The following is a 20,131-nucleotide window of genomic DNA, read 5'->3' as shown; positions in this document are numbered from 1 at the left end:
TTCACAGACAAAAATAGAGCAAAATGGCAGATCAAATAAGTGTGCTGATCATACATTTAAAAACATTATACTGAACTTGAATGGCTAACTCATGGGGGCTGATTTAATAAAGTGCAACTTTTTTTTTTGTCACCAGAAAAAGTTGCGGAAAAAACCCATGCCTTTTCTGGGATTTATTTATGCAACAAAACTGTGGTAATTCCATATCCCAAAAAACTCCAGCTAAAACCTGTCAAAATCAAGTAGAAGTAGGAAAAAGTTGTAGTTTTCACAACTTTTCGCACCTTTTTTCACTTCATGGTTTTTCAGTTCGGATCTTTTAATAAATGACATTTGTGGAAATTCGTTTATTTGTCATTTATTAAAAATAAAAATGTTGAGTTTTAATGAGTTTTAGCTCTTAGGAGCAGATTGATCAGCTTTTGAGTTTGAAGTAAAAAAAATAAAAGATCATGGAAAAAACTGCAATAAAACTCATGCTGTATTTTTTTCAAACAAAATAGTCCTGGTTGTGTTTACAATATCACATCTTTCAGTAAGGCTATAAAAGCTATAAATTGTGAAAAAAATAAAGTTGCCTGAAATATTCAGAAACAATTCCCACTGACTTAAAAAAAAATTCCCACTGACAAAAAAAAAACAAAAAACAGAATCTTGAATTTTGATAAATGTACCACAGGCCCACTTATCAAAAATTGCATTACGTTTTTCTTGTTAAATAGAAACAAACCCAAGCACTCACCAAACCCAAATAAGAGTTTATTTGTTAAAAAACCTTAAAACTTGATTGTATAAAAAGGTGAATCTCAAATGAGTTCTGCAAGCTTTAATTGAAAAACAGCTTGAAAACTCCTATTGACTTCTAGATGAACTCATCAGCTTTTTTTGCTCTTATAAATTTTGAACATATGAGTTTTGGAACCTTAAATTCAAATTTGTGATTTGAAAAAAACTTAAATTGCAGTAAAAACTTAAATTCAAGTGTTTCCGCAATACATTTAGTTTAGCATGTGTTCAGTGCAGCTTTGGGGGCAGTGTACCGTACCTTTTAAATAAATGTTATTTTTAACAGAGGTGTCCAGATTGTAGCCAAATGATTATGCTGAAGTTCACATATTACCCTATAGCGGAAGTCTTTTGCAAATGGTTTACGCTACAAAAGGGCAAAAAGGAGCATGAGTTTGAAGGAAGAGTTCTGCTAGGACTTAGGTTAAAAATATATGCCTTACAGTAACACAAAAAGTCATTCCTGGATTTAATTTTACTTTGGCCATGGATGAACATTGTATCAGAAGCACCTAGAAAACAGACTTGTGACAAATCGAAATAATTTTCATTGTAGCCCTATTCTGCTACTGCAGGGAATCTAAAACATTTATTTTCTTTTGGTGCTATAGGATTCTTGTGTGTCTGAGGAAAGCAGCCAGTTACCCTGCCACCCAAGGTCAGGACAGACTGGGCTGTAATACACCTCCCTTGAAACATCTCTGATCCACACTTGCACACAGAGATAAGATTGAATGGTTTATTCACAAAGCACTTTACCTTTTAATGAGTTGCGGGCAAATTAATCACTTTACAATCTCTCTTTGGGGAGTGCTATTTGTAGTCACACAAGTGATGAGTAACTGCTTCCAACAAATAGTCATATAGTGTATACTTAGAACTTTAAGGTTTAACATTCAAAACACCCCAGAGACAGCATTGCCTGTTTGGTGCACAATCCCCAGGGCTGGGTACCCTTATCGTAGGCCCTTGCTCCATCGCATTTCGCTATCCTTAATCCTTACCATTAAATTCATAACATGATGGTCTTATTGCTGAAGCGTACTAACCCTCCTGGTCTCCTTGTCTGAGATTCTGGCTGCTCCCTAACTTACCTCTTCCTCCTGAACCCTTCATCCACCTACTCTTTAAAAGTAACTATTACACACCTCCCGCAACATATCAAATGCCTCACAATCTACACCTTCAGACATACGTCATGGTATGATATGGGAGTTCTCAAGGATCATCCTTTGATCATGGAATCATCCCAATATCTAGCAACGTTACAACAAGAACCATCAAGACCCGATACCGCACCTCCCAGAAGTCATCTAACTAACAGACTACTAACCTCCTATCTGAACTAATCCCCACAGGTCTTACCCCCCCCCAATGCTATAAGCCATGACTGAGCTGAATGTTTAAAATGTTATTGAAATGCTATATTTTCAGAATCACAATTGATATACTCTCCGCTTTATGGAAACATGTATAAATATTCAATGTGAGTATACTTTGTCATTTACAATAAAAAACAAGTTATCAAAAAAAAGGAACTATTACAAAGTTGCCGTAGCACTTACAGTACTTTTCCATTCCTGGCTATAGAGCACTGTAAGTGCTACGGCAACTTCCATTAGCAAGTGTGCACACCAAAAAAGGGTGAGCACATGGGACCTTCCCATTTCGTTGTTTACACAGTCTTTAATAATGTGAGATTCTGTCACATTAGCGGTTCATATATTTAAATAGTTTACAGTTCATTTTGTTTATTTATATTGCCACAATCGGAGAGAACTGCCGATGGTTCTATTGTTGTGCTTCTTTTACAAAATGTCACTGTTTATATAAATGCAGGAAGTAGACAAATGTTCTTTGTTCATTTGTATGGGTTTAGAATACAACTTTTTGTCTGCTCCTAACAAGATGCTTGTCAGGTGTTTGTTGTTAACAGTCATTAAACTTCAGGTATGCGCATTTAAGATTTTTAATGTCAGCATTCTAAAATAAGGTTTTATACTGAGCTTACCCAGATGCTTTCCTTTTTAGCAGGCAGGGGACAATATCATGCGGTTCTGAAATATATTTCTTCGATATACTAAATTTAACTATAAAAAGCTTAGGATCAGTAATCTTAAAATAATGAGCAAAAATTAAACTGTCACATGTTCTAGACTATTTTGGTATATCTCACCCCGGTATGATAAAATAATACAGATGTAAAACCAAGCGTCACATAGTACATAGACTTATTAAAAGATCTTAATGATTTCTTATTAAAAATGTTTTGCAATTTTTTCCAAAGATACGTTTCTAGTAAGGACTATAAATTAGCGATGAGCAGATTTTGTAAGGCAAGCATAAATTCGCCATAGCAGATTAGTAGTCAGCACAACTGCAACTCACTTCTTTGGCTGGGTGCACGTCCTCCAGTGGCCACCTTCCACTGGCAATATTAGCGAAGAAAGTTAGTCCAGCACCCACTGTTTCATGAATAAAACGGCCTTTATTGGACCAAGGGCATTACAGCAACGTTTCAGACCAACTGGTCTTTTATCAAGCTTGATGGGTGCTGGACTAACTTTCTTCGAAGCATAAATTCGCCATCTGCAATTTTGAATGAAACTGCGAAAAAAAAAGCTGAGAAAAAATGTCCATTGACTTCCAATTCATTTTGCTTGAATTTTTTAAAAAAAAAATGTATTAAGTTAGATATGCCGCCAATTTGTTTCTAATAGTAATGAATCATTAAACGTTATCACATTAAGGGAATCCCCCTTTTTTGTTTAAGATTTGTAGCAGGTCTGTAGCTGTATTTATTTTTTGTTTATGAAAAAAAATATTTAAGCTGAGATTCAGCAGATATATTTATCTGTGTCAGGGCCCGTAGGCACAATTTGGAGTGCGGACCAAGGAGGAAGCCAATAGGCAAACACAGTTCACGGTACAATGGATTAGGCAGAAGAATCGTCAGTTCAGGCAAAGGTCGGTCCAGGCAGCAAGGTTTCGTGGTCGAGGTTTCAGGCAAAGGTCAGTCCAGGCAGCGAAGAATCAAGGTCGAGGTTTCAGGCAAAGGTCGAGAATCGAGAATCAATCATACAAAAACACCCAGGAACTCTAGATAGAAGAACCTATACTCGGGCACTGAGAGAACCTTCTGGTGACCTTAAATAGGTGGATTTCCTCGCCAAAACGCGCTAGATGACGTCACAAGATGTGCGTCAGAATATGCGCCAGAATATGCGCCAGCATCTAAGGATGCGCCAGCGTTAATACACTGTGCAAAAACGCCAGCGTAAATACGCTGGGTGAAAACGCCAGCATTACGCTGGCATCTGACGGCCGCATGGCCTTTTCTGGGCGCCGCCATCTTGGACGCGCCGAGGACGCCTTACAATCTGTGAATGTTCACATTCATCCAGGTCATGGTATATCTATAAGAATAAGTTGGACTTGCTGTATTTTCTTTTTTTCTTGAAGGCATTTGCTAGTCATCTGACTGGCTTTCACAATTCAGAATGTTCTGTACAAAAACACATTCGTAGTTATAAATAATCTGGACTCTAACTCCAATCAGCGTAATCTGTTAGTAAAGCCAGCATGGGGTCAAAGACCTCATGGAGGTAAGGTGTTGATTGTATGATTACAGCTATAAGGTGTTATTGGCTAGATATTTGGCCACGTTGTAGGTCACAGAGTTAATGCTGCTGACAATTGGTCTGAGAGGGGCCCCTTCCTTTTGTATCTTAGGCAGTCCATACATACATGGGATGGGTTTCACCAGGGTAGAGACGATGTTGATATGTAGCCCAATCAATAGCTTTGTCTTTTTGCAGCGTTTTTAAGAGGTCTATGATCTTTTTCCTGTAACTGTTGGCTGGGTCCCTTCGTAGAGCTTCATATGTGTTGTTATCGCTAAGAAGCTTGGTCACCTTTGCATGGTAGTCCAATGTATTAAGTACAACTTCCTTTTATCTTCCTCTATCAGCAGGAATGATGGTGATATTTGTCTTTTTTTAGGGATGTCAGAGCCTTCCTTTCATGCAACGTGAGGTTTGATGAAGGTGGTTTGGCATTGACTAGAACGGCAGACATTTTAAGGCAAAGAAAAGTAACATCTTGTAGGCAGTGCAGTGAGGAATGATCAGACTTGTATGTCGGAAAAACTATACGATTGCTATCTGAAATGTATTGGGCAACACAGAAGAGCCAGCTCCTCTGATCAGGGCTCAGATGTGTACCTACATCTAAAGGAAAAAGGACACATGTTTGAAGAACGTCAAGTTCACATTCTGGACAGGGAGGAGGTTTGGTTCAAAAGATGTGTCAATGAAGCCATATGTGTGTGAAAATGGAAAAAAAAAAGGTTTTAACAGAGGCAGCGGGGTGAGACACCTATTGTCTGCCACATAGAAAGCTGTTTTAGCACCTTTCCCTGGACGGTTTAATAATACCTCATTGCTGTAATCATACAATCAACACCTTACCTACAGGAGGTATCTGACCCCATGCTGGTTTTATTAAACAGATTATGCTGATTGGAGTTAGAGTCCAGTCTATGTATAACCACAAAAACATTCCTAATTGAGCAAGCAAGATGATTAGCAAAATGTCTTCAAGGAAAACGAAAATACAGCAAGTCCAGTTGATTTGACTTCTTACAATAGATATACTTTTTACTTTACTCAACAACCAACAACGTAATGGAGGATTGTAAACGTTTAAGGATATCATTGAAAATTGTTATGTAAGAGTCACCATTTTACAACCGTCAGTCTTAATCATTACTAAATGTCCAAGTGGAAATTATAAATGAGTAATACAGGCCTGTTTCTCAATGAATTCTGGGAACTTCTGATTTATGTAATATTGTATTGTCCTGACATTTTCAAAATGTAAAAAATACATTCTGGCTGATGAAGATGGAAATGATATTTGTATGAAAGTCTTCAAGCTGGAGCCAAAGATGTCATAATAATGGTACAGAGCTGAATCATATGTGAAACAGTGGTCAAATTTCAGTAACACTTTCCAACTGTTATTCCCTGTTTCCAGAAAGTTGTAATTCTAGATAGATTTGCAAGTATTTTTTTTTCCGCTTTTGCTCACGAATGTTTCTAAGGGGATACATTTTCTCTTGCTTTGTATACGAATGGGAGCTGTTATCCAGCACATTTGAGGCCTGGGGGCAAATTCACTAAGATGCGAAGTTGCGCCAGGCGCAACTTCGCCGCACTTTGCCAGGCGTAGTTTCGCCAGCGCTCCGCAAATTCACTAAAATCCGAAGTTGCGCTCAGGGGTAGCGTAAGGTTGCGAAGTTGCGCTAGCGTTGATTCGCTATGTAAAGCGAAGTTACGCTAGCGAAGGCTAATTTGCATACAGCGCCAAATTTAAATTTCAATGGAGGAATAAGTATCAGCACTACAAATGCCAAGAAAACCTTCAAATCATCAAATAAAAATTTTATTTTGCCCTACACATGTGCCCACTGTCTAGGTAAGTTGCCATGAGTCAGGAAATGTAGGGGGGAAGGAGGGGAGCCCTAAAAAAAATTTAGATCTTTTTCAGCCTATGTAGAAAACATGCCAGCGTTTTTTGGGACTTAGAAAAATTTTTTACTTTTTTTGAAACAATCCCTATCTACTCTATTGCGCTTCGCCAGGTCTGAGGTGGCGAAGGAAGTCTAGCGTAAAAGGTAGCGTTCAGTACACTGCGCAAGTTAGTGAATTTGCGTAGTTACGTCGCTAGCGAAAATTCGCCTGGCGTAAGGGTGCAAAGTAACACTAGCGAAACTACGCCAGCGTTCGTTAGTGAATTTGCGCAGTAACGAAAATGCCAAACGCTAGCGAATTAACGCTAGCGTTCGGCGCTTCGGCGCTTAGTGAATTTGCCCCCTGCTGTTTTCCAGATAAGGGATCTTTTAGTAATTGGGAACTTTGCTAAAAAATTAACCCAATAGAATTGTTTTGCTATTTCTGGATTTATATAGCTTGGTTACTATCATTGGTTCCCACATTGTAAGCATCAGGACAGCAAAAGTATCTTAAAGGAAACATGGATTTTATTTCAGCCAGCGGCAAACAGGTACAACATAAAGGCAGTTTTTCTTTCCAAACAACAAAAATAGCTTTTGGTAGCAGTCTCAATTCAATAAAAACAGCAGAGTTACAGACCTTCCACACGGGTGACTGTGTGTGCACATGCACATACGATCCTTAGTGTCAGGATCCCAGACTCTCTTTCAGTATCTCTTCCAGCTAGTGCTTCTGAAAGTGGTTTTACCTTTAGTCCCTTTTTTAGAAACCCAGTCCTGTTTGTCCATTTGTGTCTGTTTTCGGCACTTCTCCAGCACTGCGTCAGTGTGAAAATGTCTGGTGAGAAAGGTAACAGTTTATCAGTTGCACCCGAACACACACGCTTTGCAGGAGAAGATGTTGGCATTAGCGAAGAATAGAAAGGCAAGTCTCTTCCCAGTAACACAAGGGTAGGCAGCCAGGGTGCAACTGCCACACAAAGGGAAACTGGCTGGTCATTAATCCTTAAGGTTACCTAGGCTGTGAAATACTTTTTTACATGAATACATTCAATACAATCAACAGCAGTGTAGTTAACAAATTCTGTGGAAACATGCAAACATGCAGTCCATCTCAGAACTGTGACATGGAGGGGAAACAATAGCAGATTCAAATGGAGGAACAGTAAACTCCTCTGGCAATACTTTACCTTGAAAACAAGGAAGGATAGGAACTCTTGTTTACTTATAAATAGAATTCTACCTTGGTAGTTACTACAGGGGTCTGACTATAGTCAGATTAAATCGGTTTGAAAAAATTTTTGAAAAGAGAAAGTACCCCGCCTGTAACTAACCAACAATATCAAGTAAGCACTAAAAGGATAATATATCGCACCTCAGTAAACAGAAAAGTATGTGTGTCAAGTTATTGATCTTAAGATTTATTAAAGGTAAGAAATTTAAAGTGCAGTGCAATTTATCCAGTTCATTAATAAATAAAGTTAATCCGGACCAATTAATAAAATATAAAGTGCTAATGAAAACGTGTGTCAATTAATTATTAGAGACGACCACTAGTGTTATAAATTCATTAATAATTCATAACTTCAATGACATTCCAACTGGAATAAAGTGCAGTTAATACAATTAAATATAGAATTAAATATAAAGTGCTACTTAAAGGTTGTATCTAATAAATATAATACAATCACCAGAGTTTTAAATTCATTCAAAATCGTTAAATCAATTTCAATTGCAGATAAAGTGCAGTGCAATGATTAGAATTAATTTACTTGATAAAAATATGTAATTAATTGACTAGAAAAAAGTAAAAAATAGGACCATGGGTTGGGGTGAATTCTGAGAAACACCTGCTAACATCCAAAGGAAAGCTATAGAGGAAAATAGGAAAAATAGATGGTGGAGTTGTCCCAAAAGCAAACTGCCTGTTATTTTTCTAGACCTGGGACACCACAAAAATGGAGGCAGGACAGGGTAACCGGGACTGTGGCCTAGTTTTTAAGCTTGCCCTGATCTTAAAGAGAGGCTATGCTTCACATAAAAGCCACAAATCCACTGCCCCTTAGAAATGAAGGAAGAGTTGGAGAGTTATAAATAGAGGATTGAAGCAGGAATCGATTCATCCCACACCCGCAAAAACCCAGACCACTCTCAGAATTTTAAAAAATGTAATAGGTTTAAAACCAAAGCTAAGATAATTGACTACGCACTTAGGAGCTTTTTCAAGGCGAAGTGGCGGCTACTCGGGAACCGTGCTTAGAAATAACTTCCACGAGAGAACTCAAACCGGAGGTCCCGTCAAAGTAATCTCAGGGAGCGAAGCATCGATCTTAGATCTACGTGTCAGTGCTCTGTCCGAGGCTGAGTGACAGCAATCTCCTCCCTTAATGGTGGAACCACCCTACTCATTACCATATAGCTAAAAATCTTTCTAATGCAGAGTTCACTGTGGTTATCCCTAAATATGCGCCATTTCGTTCAGTAACCACCTTGATAAATTGTTCGATTTTAATACCTATGTAACTAATGAATTATATCTCATAATTTACCATTTATTGATATATAAAATTTGACCTGTGTACATGAATTTACTGTATTTATCAATGAATTTCATCTAAAATTAATTTTATTTTATATATTTTAAAACCTACATGAATTAAGTATATGCACAGGACACATAAATGAAAAGGGGGGGGGAGAAAAGGGGAAAGGGATTTTTTTTAAAACACTTTGGGTAGAATTTTTTTTTTTAAATATAACTTTTTAAGATGTGTATTACACTCAGATCAAATCAATAAATTATCCTTTTAGTGCTTACTTGATATTGTTGGTTAGTTACAGGCAGGGTACTTTCAGCAATACTGTACCTTGCCATGGCCACCTGGGCTACACAGGCAATTCTTTCCTGGTGGGGAGCCGAATGCTCGGAAGTTTACATGGTCGTGTTGACCCCTGTCCCTTTAACACGCAGAAATACCTTGGCCGTCTGGGAGACTGTGCAGCACCTTGCGGGGACAGCTGTCGCTCGAAGGTGGACACTGGCTCTGTGGATGCTTGTTGCAAAACTTTGCCCTGATAATTTCCCACTAGTTGTACAGATAGCAGGAGGGTAATAGCTTAGTGCCTTTGGACCCACCAACATGCCTAAACAGGAAGGACAAGTAGAAACTGTTCTAAAGCAACAGTCTCTTACCTGATCTGCAGTCTTTCCTGCAGGCTAGATCCACCTGGTTCAAAAGTCCATCAGCCGCTGGGCTAAAACTCTGGGCCGGACCTGTGTGGAATATGGCTCAGACTGTATTCACTGGTGGTATACCTCTGGTGTATGGCCCAGTCTGTCCATGATGGCAGACTTTACTTCTTGGTAGACATTAGCCTTCTCTGCAGGAAAATTTCTGTAAACTGACTGTGCTTCATCAGTCAGCAGTGGAGCCAGTAAAATTGCCCACTGGTCCTCAGGCCATTTTCGGGCTATCCTTTCAAAAGTTGAATGGGTTAACTGAAATGGAGTAAAGTCACTGTAATAAACCTCGATTGCAAAGAAAACTCACATTTTTCCATAAATTTTCAATAAGGCTATAAAATTGCTACTATCTTAAAAATGTCAAACATTAAATGGTCATCTGCCAAAGATGTATTTTCCATAACGTATATAGTATTTCAGTAGGTTTTGGGTTACAGAGTATTCTGTTTGAGTTTTCAAGTTTTGTTAAATAGGAAACCTGGAATATTCAAGTTTTAGAAATGTAACTGGGAAAACAGTAGAGATCATGCTTTTTGGTTTTATATTTTGGATTGTGGCAAAAGTGCATTCCTGACAGTTAATCAGCTCCTTAAAAATTAAGTAACCTAAGTATCTTTAAGTTTTGTCCTGTTCATACAATATTTGTAGTTAAAACAAAATCTTCAAAAATGGTTATAGTTCTCACTGAAAGAAATTGCTTTGCATATATTAAATAAACTCTATAGTCATAAATAGATTTTTGCATCATATGCTACCACTTTTTTGGTTTATTTTCTGTATTTGTGATTCTGTGTTATGTATGTAACCCCTTTTTGGCCACCCCCCTGGGCCAAAGGTTATACATCATATTTTTCTTAGCAATGCAGGTCCTGAGTCCCCTTTGCTAAGTGAAAGGGTACTGGGAATTACCTCTCATGGCAGTGCCTCCACCCAATGGGAATACATCTGCAGGTGGTCCCATTAGGAAACATTCAAACACACAAAGTACTGTGTAACAAATAAACTTATGTAAGAGAAAGGCAAAGTAAAATACATTTACATATTAACTGACCCACTACCCTGGGAATGTATGCAGTCTCAATTCTGGCCCTCTGTACCAGGCAAAGTCCTACAACTCCTTTGGCAGACAAAGAGTCTCAGTCCCTTTTCCCCAAAAGAGTACCAGTGTTCCCAGGTAGCGCTACCTGCTCCAAATACCTTTCCCAATGGACAAGATATTGGCTCCCACATGGCAGGCACCAACAAAACCTGTGTCCCAAACTGAAAACCTGCTGTATCCTCTCTTTTTCTACCCTCCCTTGGGCACAACTCACCCTGAGGATTCACTCAGATGGGTAGGCTCATCTTTAGCTGAAGCAGGCATCCACAGCGATGAAATCCATTCAGTGAAGCACATGTAGCTTGCTTTATCCTCCAGACATAGCTCCCAGCACTGTCTATAGCGCAAGCACATTAAGTCCTCCTCTGCTGAACTTAAGCTCCCAACACTCTCCATAGCACAAGCACACAAAAAGGCATCCAAGCTCTAAATCCGCAAAATTGAGCTACCAGGCATTGGAGTACCCTTCCTCAGGCTTGGCAGGCCTATCAAACTCCACTTTAGCCTACATCTTGCCAGCTCAAAATCCCTCACTCCTAGCATTCAGCAATAATGGCCATGTGAGCACATGGCTCTCCTATTTATAGAAAAATGGTGTAGCAGCAACACCTAGTGACACTTTCTGGTATCTGCTATGCTGCACCAGCACAAGGGCTCCTGCCCCTGCCAAAACTGTAGGAGACCCTGTAGATACACAAGCTGGGGATTTCCACCATATGGTTCAGAATTTCAGAGGGGAATTAACCCTCTGTATCTCTAAATATATTTAATTTCATCTCTGTAAATAGATTATAGATTATTTTGATCCATTATTTTCAGATCTCAGTATCATAATACAGTGGACAAATGTGATCTTTTATGGTTATTTACACATTAAACAAACATTTTTACTTGAGAATAGTTTCAGGAAAGGGAGCAGAGCCGCATGCCACATACATACATGTTCACATGAATTCAGCTGTTTAGCCTCTTTTCTGTAATGCAGCCTGTTTTTCCTGAATCATTTGCCCCCTTTTCTAGATAATCCTGGAAGCCTATTGAAATAATACAGCAAATCCCTGGCACTTAACAAATGCAAATCTAAAAAAGCAAACGTTCTGCAACAAACAGACAAAGGTTTCATGAATCACTAGGAAAATTCCAGTAAAACTTTCCATGGGATTCTCTATTCCCATATATTCTAATTACAGTAATAGAAAAATAAAATTGTTCTTTAATTTGCATGTACTTTTACTTCTATATAGAGACTGCTAAGTCTTTCATGATTTGACTAGTTATTGTATACAACATTCTCAACAATCCAACTAATCTCTAGCATTTAAATTTCTTGGTATATGCCTGTTACATTAAAATGACAGAACAGCATGAAGAAGGTAGGCTTCCACCCCTTCACTCCCATGAACTGTCCCCTACCTGCTCCTTTAGTACTACAGTATACCTCCCCTTTAAAGGGGTGGTTCACCTTTAAAGTAACTTTTAGTATGCTATAGAATGACCAATTCTAAGCCACTTTTCAATTGGATTTCATGATTTATTTTTTCTTCTGACTCTTTGCAGATTTCAAACGGGCATCGCTAACCTCTTCTAAAAAAACAAATGCTCCGTAAGGCTACAAATGTATTGTTATTGCTAATTTTTATTACTCATCCTTCTATTCAGGCCTCTCCTATTAATATTCCAGACTTTTATTCAAATCAGTGCATGGTTGCTAGGGTAATTTGAACCCTAGCTATCAGATTGTTTAAAATGCAAATTGAAGAGCTGTAGAATAAAAAGCTAAATAACTCAAAAACCACAAATAATAAAAAATTAAATCCAATTGCAAAATCTCTCAGAATGTCACTCTCTACGTCATACTAAAAGTTATCTCAAAGGCAAACAACCCCTGTAAGAGGCATCCAGGTTGGGATGTAAAGATCACAGCTTTATTAACAAACACAAAAAAGTTATGCACAAATAACTACAATTAAATATAATAACGTGCACATTAACAATAACTGTAACATGTTTCAATTCACAGAATGTTTGTCGTAAATTACATGCTAGCCACTTCCAAAGCAGTGTTGGGTAGGCAAGTGGTAGCCATTGTCCAAGGTACTAAATCACACCACTGGCACACATACCAAAATACTGGGGCCTAGCCCCCATACCTAGCAAGCAGTCCATTGCAGGCTGTGACTAGAGGAACACCATCTGATCTCATCCTTAGAAAGCCTATCCCCAGGGCTTCCACCACAAGTACAAAAATAGGGGGTTTACTTCATTCTTGTTTAATTGTTGCTGTTTATTACATTTGCCCAAATTCTTTCCTACTATAGGGGGAATATGTGGTGTTTATACAAAGGGCCTGTAGGTGTCACTGTGCACAAGAGTTATACTGTGTACACAGTACTTTCTAAACTGTTTTAAAGTATTAGAGTTGAAGCGTAATGGCTGCATGAACCTGCATATAGACTGTTATAACACTTCTATCTTGCTTATAGACTGTTATAACACTTCTATCTTACCCTTATTCCTAGTCTTTCTCCTTACATCACATCATGTTTTGACCTACTTCTCCTTTTCTTCTTTCCACCTATCCTGTTCCTGGCCCCTCCACTACCTGAGGCACACTTACCTTTATGTGCTGGAGGGGGTCAAGGGGGGGGGGTCCACAACATCGGTGGAGGGCTCCAGGAGGCTAGCGCAGAGCCGAATTTCCTGTTTCCTGCACTTGGATTCAGGCGAATCCTGCTAAAAAGTATTTGGTGCATCCCTACATAAAACTACAGAACTACTCAGCAAGCTATTTTGCAACGTTCACCTACAATGTCTGAGGACCTGCCACATCTGAAACAAGTCTTACAGTAATGACACTTGTTTTAAAACTGTAGTAAACAGGATACAAGTGGCTTCAACTTGAAATCCATTCTGCTACATGGCATACAAAGCCTTGTTTACAATCTTGCCAGTAGTTATACTTTAGAGTTACTGCTCAGTTTCTGATACACAACTGGGATTATAGTTCTGAGCAGTACAGTGGTGTAGTATGCCTTAGTGATTTTGAGTCAGATTCCAACCTATCAGCATGCTCTCCCCCATGTCTGTGTGGGTCTCCTCTATGTACTGCAGTTTCCCTTCCTCACTTCAAAAACTTATAAGCAGATTAACTGGTTTCTGATGAAATTGACAGGGCCAGATCTCACAAAGTGGCGCCCCAAAACCAAGGCCCGGATTTGTGGAGAGGCCACCAAGGCCCGGGCCTAGGACGGCAGGATTTTAGGGGGCAGAATCCTGCCCAACCACACCCACATTGGTTCAGAATTTACAGAATTTGCAGTAGATACAATAGCTATCCCCATAGCTCAGGTCGCAATGATGAAAGTCTGTGCAAATAAAAGGGAGGGTACTGGGGCGACAAACAGCAGCGGGCCTAGGGGCACCCGCTATGTAAATCCGGCCTTGGCAAGACCACATGGTCCCTGTGCCGACCGCTTAGCACACGCTTCCCCCCCATTGAGCCACATGGTCCTAGTGTTGACCCCGTAGTGTGCGCAACCCACCACCCACGTGAGCGCACTGGTGCACTAGGGACACTGAGTTCCCAGTGCACCTTAGGATGCGGCTGGGTCGTATGCCACCCCAGTTAAGTAAAATGAATAGGTAATATAGGGCTTAAACAGTAAATTGCAAACTGTAATTTTATATGAACAGATATGTCCCATGTGGCCCCCCTTTAAGTCGCTGACTCAGAGTTAGAGAGCTGAAAAGCAGGAAGTAGTTTTCTGGCTATTATGTTAGACATCCAGTCACTCCAGCCTTTATATATTACATTTTTGGCCAACTAACTATATTAGAAAAAAAATTACTGTAGCACAACCTATCTATTTACACAGTTTTTCAGTTTCACACTGAACTGTTCCTTTAATAGTTCCTAATGGATTCAAAGCAGTTTGTATTAGATAATAATTAGGGGCACATTTACTAAGCTCAAGTGAAGGATTCGAAGTAAAAAAACTATGAATTTCGAAGGTTTTTTTTGGGGACTTCGACCATCGAATAGGCTACTTCGACCTACAACTCGAACAATTCAAACTAAAAATCATTTAGTTTGATATTGATTTTGTTGTTTTTTATTTTTTTTTTACTGGTTAATTGATTAGTATAATGAGGATAATGGCGTGCTAATGTAAATACTTTTTACCCCTTAAATGTTTAATAAAAATACTTTTTACATTTAGCATCTTTTTTATTTTATGTTTGTTACATATATTTACCTCTATGATAGATATTTTATATACAAGTGCACAGCATTAGGTACGTGTCTGGAGGCACCTGAAGAGTCTAAAGCCAGGCAGGTTAAAGGACCAGTAACATCAAAAAAATTTTAAAAAAAAATGAATTAGGATACAAGAAAAAAAACACCAACAAATGTTAAACTTCAAAATCGCAAAGTCTTTATTTAGAAATACATTTTTGATGTTAATGGTCCTTTAAATGAATCTCTTCTAACTCAGGAAGTTTGCCCATGGCAGAACAATTGATTGAACCTTGTTAATACATTGAGTCTGCAAAAGAGATTGCTGGCAACCAGACCTTTCAAAATTCAGCCTATTGCTCTGCTGTTAGCGAGAGCTGATTTGCAGAGCCTGCCTATCTAACATTTATAATATAATCGTAGATATAAAAAAATACAAGAATATTTATATTTAAAAAACTGAAGTAGCAGAAAAAATATATATTTACATACAATCATCACATAATTGGTCTTCAGTAAAAAAATAATACAACACATTATTTTTTACTTATGTAAAATGTACTGTTTTTTTAGTGAAGGAACAAATATGGTGCAAATTGGGAGGCAGAACAATACTTGCTACAATGCATTTTCTATTCTTGTTTGTAAAATACAAAGAATAAAGAGAATACAAAGACTTACACAATGTAATATTGTAATATTGTCCATAACATGACCAGCATATGATATCCAAATATAACAATACACTGGCTTCATGAATTGCACATCTGGAAAAATAAAGTTTAGAACCAGAATTTATGCATGCTTTTGTGCAAATGAATGAATTTTTCTAACATTAACTTTAATACTTTTAGACATGTAATTTCTATTAATGATAAGCTACAGACCTGCTAGGTCAGAACCTCTGGACTGCTGTAGTTAAATTGTTCACAATGCTCAAAACAATTCCTACAGCTGGGAACTAAAGCTTAAAGCAAAATTACTTGTAACATTTATCTGAGCTTCCCTGCTACACCCATTTACCATTTAACACTTTTCTCTGTTCAGTTTTATTGTGGCACAGGAAGATATTTTAGAGCTACATAACGAATATATCTATATACTTAAAGACACAATTTCCTAACACAGGAGTCCCCAACCTTTTATACCCATGAGCAACATTCAGATGTAAAAACAGTGGGGGAGCAATGCAAGTGTGAAAAATGTTCCATCAAGTGCTGTGATTGGCTATTTGGTAGCCCCTAAGTGAACTGACAACTTACAGGAGTCTGTTTGGCAGTTCTGGTATTTCTGTAACTAAAACTTCAAACCAGGAATTAAAAAAAAAGCACCGGCTTTGAGGCCATTGTGAGCAACATTCAAGGGGTTGTTGAACAACATCTTGCTCCCGATCCATTGCTTGGGGATCACTGGTCTAATATTTCTGAACTAGGTTTTTTTGTGAAAATGTATTGATAAATATCATAAAATATGGTAAAAAAAAGTCAGCAGGAATTTGGTCTGAGTTTTAACAAAATAGTGAGACGTTTTTGAAGTTTATTTAATAATCCCCAAAATGTTTCCAATGTAAAAACAATTTGAACTTTTCTTGATAATTGCCAGTTTCTCATCAGGTCTGCAGTAGAGTGACCACAGAGAAGATGAAAAGGAGTTTTAATTTCTCCCAAGTGGGAGAGGTAAGTGCCAGCAAAAGCATTAATAATTAATAAATAATAAGAAGGCTATTTCTGTTCAAAGGCTTTAGTTTTTCTGGAACCTATAGGGTTCTGGAAGGAACATGCCAGACACGCCATTCCACAGATCCAACTCACATATTGGAGCTCACTTTTCACAGGAAGGCTGTTCAGTGGAAAGGTATTTAAATCTAATGAGTGTTAGGAAGCTCTCTCTCTCTCTGAGCGGGCCACAGAACAGGAAGGTTACCACAGAGGGGCTGGGTGCTGCCCACAACTGCAAGGAGCAGAGGGAGACGTGACTAGGGGACTGAGAGTCAAAAGTGATTGAGGAAAGCCAGGTGATTAAGGTGAGCAAGGTTAGAGGGTGGTGAATTGGTATCCCTGGAGGGGAGAGTCAGCAGGGCTTAGTGAGCCCAGAATATTCAAGAGTAGGGAAGCCACCCTGTATCATGAGAACCTCAGTGTGGGGAAAAGTCTTGAATGCATGTTGTTTAAATGCTATTGAATTGTATTCCTATAACCTTTAAGTTGGGAAGAGTTGTCTAAATAAACTTGTGTTTTTGCCTGGAGGCCCTGTCTTTATGCTCCTGATCCTCTGCTTACCTTCCTGCCATTGCTATAGTACATTCCCCCAAAAATTGTGCATGTGCAAGCAGCCAGCTTGTCACAGGTCTAATTTTCACAAAGGGCATCATTAAGCATTTATAATGCTCATCTTAAAGGCTGGCTTTCATTAATCCCAATCACAGATTCAAGCTTACTGAAAATTCTTGACAATATTAGTTGATCAAATGGATCAGATATAACACATTTACCGGATTTTGTTTAAAAAAATGAGAACATATGCAGTAATATTTTTGCCTTTGATAAATCTTTTACTGTTTTATAGATAAAAGCTTACTGTACATTTATTATCAGAAAGAAATGATTTAAGCAATACAGATAAATTCAAGTGGTGAGCAAACCGGGTCTGTTTTGCTTCAACAAAAAATGTGTGACATTCCCATGAGTCAATGGGAAGGTGAAATTACATTGCGGTTATGGTGTTATTATTGGTCAGTCCAGATGTTGTGTTAAGTTTAGCGCAAGCTTCCTGCTCTGTATGATTGACACATGGCAGACAGCAGGACAAAATTCAAATGTGGGATGTGCTGATCTTGGTATAGGGTTGTCAAGAGAGTTAATAATGATGCAGAGATGTGATGGGTAAGCCAATCCTGGTGCAGATATATGATCGGTAAAGCTAGCCATCGATGTAAAGATTTTTAAAAGATCTTTTCGTTATTGTGAGACCACGATTATCTTGAAGCCATTGTTTAAATATATGATTTGTCAAGCTATATTGCCAGGAAAACTGAGGGTAGCTGCCTGCTTGGCCCTGCAAACATAGATAGATTGCACTGGGACTGATAATATTTTTTTAACGTGGCTGATCAATTTTCTGACAGATGTTGGACAAAAAAATCATGCACGATTGTTCAATTCCCACTAACCTCACAATAATTTGATGGATTGGTCGGATTGCACTAAAATTGAACGTTCACCATGAAAAATCTTTGCGGATCTTAAGTCAACCTTGATGCAGGGATAGCAGGCAAGCAAGTCAATTTTGATGCAAGAATGTGCCAGCTGAGTCTTATTTTTCCCCTTTAAACAGATCACACAATCAAATTGCAAATGATGAAATTTAGAGTTTAAAATCCAAGGAAAAAAAAGGTTTTTGCCTCAATACAGGTTTATTCGTACAAATATGATCCTGGTATCTAGCTCCTCTTGTTCTAGGAAAGGGGTTCTTAAGATACAGTATGTGTCCTTGAACAAAATTAGCTGATAATTTCCCATCAGGTTTGGATCAGTTTAGTTTAGCTCACTTTAGTTTATTCTAGCATGAACAATTTGATTTTTCTTTCTTTTGTTATCTCTGTGGAAACGTAATAGGCGATAGATAGAGATTAATGTTTTTCAGATTTTAAATATGAAGCATTTTATTTACAATATGACTGAGCAATTTCTTGGTTTTTGACCTTATGTCTGTTTGAACTGTCAGGGATATACTTTAAGATCAGAGAAGTAAATGACATTTCTAATTACGGGGCAAATTATTATGTTTCAGGGTCAATAATTTTATAACTTAAGTTTCAGCTTTACTCTGGGCCATTTTGCATCATTCTTTTGTAACATGGTTGTTCAGAGGTCTGGATAAAATCAAGGATTAAGAGTACGGATGACTTGTGAGATTTGTATATACTGATGAAACTAAAGTGGTACAGCTGGAAAGTAGGAATAAGCAAAATTCCTAAAATGATATATTATTAGCCTCTAAGACAGAAGGGTTGAGAAATACAGTAATTGTACTTTGCTACACAACTTTAAAGCACTTGTTTATATAGTTTATGTTTTCATCCAACTTTGCTAGATTTTTTTTTTGAAATGCTAAATCTTGAAAATGTAAATTTCAAAAACAAATAAAAAATAGAAATTGCCTTTTTTTTTGCAACAATTTTCTCTAATTGCAGAAAAAAATGTGATCTTGAATTCTAAGAAAATGTTCTCTTTATGTTGCAGTAGCTTTCGAACAGAAGCCTGGAGAAGCAGCAGAAGATCAGATTTTTCTGTTTACTAAATCTTATTTGACACCACTACACTTCTCTATCATAATGATACAAAAGTATTGAGACCTACTTTTAAGAGAAAAATATAATCAACACATTCTTTGTGTTCTCATGGAATAGACCTCATGGAATGATTACAGTATAACAAAAATAAGAACCAGTCTGCCAAAGTGTTTCATAATGTGGATATCATGAAATGCATGTATTAACTGGTATTGCCTGATGTGTCAAGTGAACATATATATGTACATGTACTTTACTTACACCCTTCACTTCAATGTTTAAGTATAATATATTTTATTCAACTTTATTTCTATCTCCACATACCAGAATGAACTGTTAGATTTCCAACTTTCTTCATCCAAATATTAGTTTGCCAATAATATTTATGGAATTCCATAATCCAATTTACAAAATTCTGTTTTGCCAGTAATAATATCATTAATGTCTGACTGCAACCAGCATTGGCTCTTCCCAAAACTTAGTTACATAAAATTGTACTATTATGCTGAAAAAGAATCTTCTGCCAATAATTTTTTTGAAAAAAAGTAAAGATTTACACTACTCTATAAAAAGCTAACATTTCAAGGGAAGGTGACCAACACTGGGAGGTCCATTTATCGACATTTGAATTTTAGTGGTTTTTAGAGGTTTTTCTAAAACAACGATTAAACTTTTTTTAAAATACTTAATGTCTTGTAATTTAAAAAAATATGCAAATATGAACAGTATATATGGGGGAAAACTGAACAATGCACTAAAAATATGAAAACCACAAAAACCTCTAAAAATTTAAGTTGTTCTGACAATTACTCATGAAAAAAAAATCCAAAAAACTCTACAATTCTGAATGGTTAGAAAAGGTCCAATAGGATCTTCACAGCTCCCACTGACTTCTATAGGACCTTGACTGTTTTTACTTTGTAAGTGTATATTTAGTTTGCTAATAATTTTGTTTTTAT

This window comes from Xenopus laevis, chromosome 2S (assembly GCF_017654675.1).
Source record: "Xenopus laevis strain J_2021 chromosome 2S, Xenopus_laevis_v10.1, whole genome shotgun sequence".
Lineage (NCBI taxonomy): Eukaryota > Metazoa > Chordata > Amphibia > Anura > Pipidae > Xenopus > Xenopus laevis.
The sequence above is the reverse complement of the archived record's forward strand: the minus strand, read 5'-3'. Positions refer to the sequence as shown.